Here is a 4,591-nt window from a genome sequence, read left to right on the forward strand (position 1 = left end):
GCCAGTGATTAGGTCTAGTTGGCATGTTGTTGAATCCTTCTAAAGAAACTAATGCTAACGCAATGTTTGATGGCCATAAAATTAGAAATACCCTGAACCCAAGAAAGACCCGAAAGAAATGATCCTAAACAGACTCTAGCATTCTGCTTTGCAGGTGTTGCCTAAACAACACGTCACTCTTTTCTTATCTCTGACCCAGATGTTAGGAAAGCAGGGATGGATACAAAGACCTGGTTCTATGTGAGAGTCGGAGTCAGCGAGGTCGCCCGCTACTGTGTTCATGTCTGTGTTGTCGAGGGGGCAACAGAAAAGCAGAATAAAGAGAGGACTAAATGCTCCCCTAATCCAGCAGTGAATGAGAGCGGCTCGCTGCAGCACTTCTTTTATGCTCTGTTGATTCCACAGAGGGATCAACCCGACGCTGAGCCAGCAGCCAGCGCTCCCTCTCCGACCCCGCTGCACCGCGACCACTAAGGATTACCTCATTTTATGTGTGTTAACCCCATAAGCCTACCGGCAACTACCGCTGCCGAGCGGACAGAGGGCTTTTAGGTGACGTAACGCACCCCCTGTCGGCCATGACGGAGGACTCCACTCTTCTTCTACAGCTCAAAGAACGTTTTTAATGGTGCCTCTGGCTGGGAACAGCTTAATATAATCAGTCTTTGAGTAATACTGGCATGTTGAACTGTGAACATAGTGTACCAAAAAATAAGAGACATGTTAGTCAGGGGATCCTTTTGGGAAGTTGTAACCCAAAACGTTTCGAACGGCTCAAAGCTGTTTTAATACAACTGCTACTACGTCACAGTGTAAGTCAGTAGAGACTAAATGCTGTGAAATGAGTACAGGGTTTAGTGATGGCACGCAAAATGACTTCAGAAGACGCCGTTTGGTGATGCCAGGCAGTTTGAACTATGTTTTCATTTAAGGAACATCCAGTCACCTCGTGGCTCCGCTGGTTTTGAATGCCACTAGTTCTCACTTCTTCAGTGGTGCGGGTGCTTCACTGAGTCTGTTTCCATTGCACTTGCTTCTATTGATACACCAATGTTTCACACATTGGCTTCTGTGGTGCATGAAAACACACTTCCTGTCAACCCCCTGAAGGCATAGTTACAGAAAATGATCTTGGCAAGTTACAGTTTTATCCTTTAGCAACAGATTTTAACTTTTCAACCTCTGTAGAATTACTAACACAAATCCAAATGTTATGACAGGTCTTTTTTTTCAAATTTCTATTTTTATATAGAGAAAAAACATGTAAATGTAACATTCATGAACAGTTACAAACAACACACTGGGACACAGGAACGCATCCCGGGACCACAAAGTCTCAGAGAGGAAAAACGGGAGGGAGGGAGATGAAAACATGCAGAAACAGACACACGCGCACGCGCACGCGCACACGCACACGCACACACACACACACACACACACACACACACACACACACACACACACACACACACACACACACACACACACACACACACACACACACACACACAAACAGAAGAAAAGGCTACAGTATTGCCTTCAAGTCTTCCCCGGGGCTCCACCCACACGAGCCGTCGATGTTCCATGTACGTGACATCCAAAAAACAGAGTCCATGAACGGACAGATAAATTAGGTGGTGGCTTCCAACGGGTTGCAATCATCCTCTTAGCAGCTGGAAGTCCAGCAAACACAGCAATGGCAGCAACAGCAATTCTGGAACGTTAGACCATGCGTCATGCCAGTCGAGAGCGAGGCCTGGGAAATCGCGTGTCCAGATCCTCTATGTAGGAAGGTCAGAGAGGCCAGATATCACCAAGAACTGATGATGTCTGGATACCATACCACAGGTTTTAGGCTCCACAGTGAATAACCTCTGAATAAGATGGACGGTAAAGGCCGGGGGACACAGTGGGCCTTGACTAAATGCATTTTGTAAGTCAGAAAAAACGTCTTTTAGTCAATGAAGTCCCCTTTGTTCCCACTGAGGAGCCCCCCTCCGTCATTGGCCTCCCACCAATCAGGAGTGCTGTATTATTGAATATTGGGGAAAAGTGTGCCGGTTCCAAGCTATGTGGCAGTTTGTGTCTGCTAATAAGATAACGGGGCCAACGCGTAGCTGGCACTGTTTGTTCCAAATCTTGTCAAAGAGCAGGTCCTGGAGTGACCACGGCTCTGTCAGAGCTCTCTCTAAGGTACGCCAGCAGACACACACATCTGGGTTAAACCAGGTGAGGAGGGCTCTTAACACAAAGGACCAGAAATGGTGAAGTTCTGAGCTGAGAGGCCACCATCCTCTCTCCTCGTCGCGGCTGCTTGCCTGTCCAGATAAATTCAGATCCCGCTGACTGTAATTTACGCCAACAGCAGCAGGAGGGGAGAGATTAGCATAGAGCTCACAGAATGCATCCTGGGTAAAACATTCCTTTGAACCACTGAGACACGGGCTTGAATCTACATCGGGAGACCCATCCTTTTTTCCATATCCTTCAAAACACTGATCAGAGCAACAGAAAAGTTATGTTTAATAATCTCAATGCCTAAGTGTTTACACTGCTTAACAACGGGGATGTCACCCGAGATGGTTGAGTCATTTAAAAATTTTATTTTTTTAAATGAAGCAGAGCAGACTGGCACCAGGAGGTCTTGTTTCTGAGTCGAGCCTTCCCCTTCATGAAATAACAGTTGATTGTAAAATGTCATGCCATGTCAATGAATCATCTTATAGCATGCTTTTAAAAAAATATAAAAACCCTATTAGATCAACAACTAATGCACTTCTACAGCTGCTGTAAATATGATGATTGGTAAATAAAGATCTTCATGGATCGTGGTGGATCTGAGACGGACCTTTTATACTGTGTAACACAGCGCTCACCAACCCAAAGCATCACCGTGGAGTCACGCCCAGCAACATCAGTCTGACGGCCTGTTGCCAGGGCGATGCCAAGGGGGCGGAGTCTGGGGAAAAGGACCGTGACAACACAGAGAGAAAAGCAGCTTACATAATTACCGTACTATCTGCTCTTCATCTTTTTTATTGCCTCAATGTTCTTTCTCTCTTTTATTGTTCCTTCCTTCCTCTTTCTATTCCCCTGTCCCTCTCACATATCTCCTTTTTACCTTTCCTTGCACTCTTCTTTCCTTCCTTCCTCTTTACTTAACTATCTTCAACATTTTGTCCTTCCCCATCTTCACCTTCCATCCTCCCTTTCCTACTCCGCTTCTCACCTTCTTTCCTCCGTTTTCTCCCCCCTCCTTTCACTTTCCCTTTTTACAATCCCACTTTCTTTCCTCCTTAACCCCCTCCTCCCATCCTATCGTCTTCCTTGTCACCTCAAATCTCCTTCACTCCTTCACATATTCTTGTTCCCTTCCTCCTGCTCCCCTCCTTGTTACTTTACATCCTCTGTCCGCCCGTCCTAGTGTCCTCCCTCATCCCTCTCTGGCTGTGGAGGACAGCCAGCCAGCCATCAGGATGATGTATCCTAGCAACAGTGACATCCCGCCCATTCAGCATCAGGATGATGGAGAGGAGAGAGACTGGGATAGAAGGAATGGGTAGAGGAGCGAGGAAGGGTAACACCCCACGCTCATACCAGACTTTTTTTTTTAAATAACTGAACAGGTTACGGTACAAATTGTCCATAATTTGCATAGGTTGGATGAGACATCTAAAGACCTAGTCCGTCCTGATGGAAGCTTCTGGAACTCAACATGGAAAAGATGTTAAGTAGAGCTGCAAAGACGAATCCATTATTTGTCTACTATTAAATGAGTTGTCAGCTACTTTGATTCAAATTCTCTGACTCCAGCTTCTTAAATGGAAATATGTTCTAGCGTCTTCTCTCCTCTGTGTCATTCAACTGGAAATCTTTGAGTTGTGGACAAAACGAGACATTTGAGGAAGTCATCTTGGGCTTTGGGAAACACTGATCTACATGTTTCACCATTTTATAGAAAAAGAGTTCATTGATTAATCCTAATATCCACCTAGTCCTGGGTCTTCCCCTAGACCTCCTCCCAGCTGGACGTCCCTCCACCTAGTCCTGGGTCTTCCCCTAGACCTCCTCCCAGCTGGACGTCCCTCCACCTAGTCCTGTGTCTTCCCGAGGCTTCCTTCCAGCTGGACTTCCCTCCACCTAGTCCTGGGTCTTCCCCTAGACCTCCTCCCAGCTGGACATCCCTCCACCTAGTCCTGGGTCTTCCCCTAGACCTCCTCCCAGCTGGACGTCCCTCCACCTAGTACTGTGTCTTCCCCTAGGCCTCCTCCTATTTGGATGGCAACGGTTTTCCAGAACCACCTTGGTGCCGACTCCGAGTCCTTCTCCACGTCTTCTCCGAACTTCTCTGTGTCTTTTCCATGTCTTTTCCATGTCTTCTCCGTGTCTTCTCCATGTTGCCTCCATGTTGTCTCTATGTCTTCTCCATCTCTTCTCCATTGCTTCTCCATGTAGTCTCCATGTCGTCTCCATGTCTTCTTCATGTCGTCTCCAGGTTGTCTCCATGTCGTCTCCAGGTCTTCTCCATGTTGTCTCCAGGTCTTCACAAGTCGTCTCCATGCCGTCTTAATGCCGTCTCCATGTCGTCTCC

Source organism: Etheostoma cragini, unplaced genomic scaffold (assembly GCF_013103735.1).
Source record: "Etheostoma cragini isolate CJK2018 unplaced genomic scaffold, CSU_Ecrag_1.0 ScbMSFa_1523, whole genome shotgun sequence".
Taxonomy (NCBI): domain Eukaryota; kingdom Metazoa; phylum Chordata; class Actinopteri; order Perciformes; family Percidae; genus Etheostoma; species Etheostoma cragini.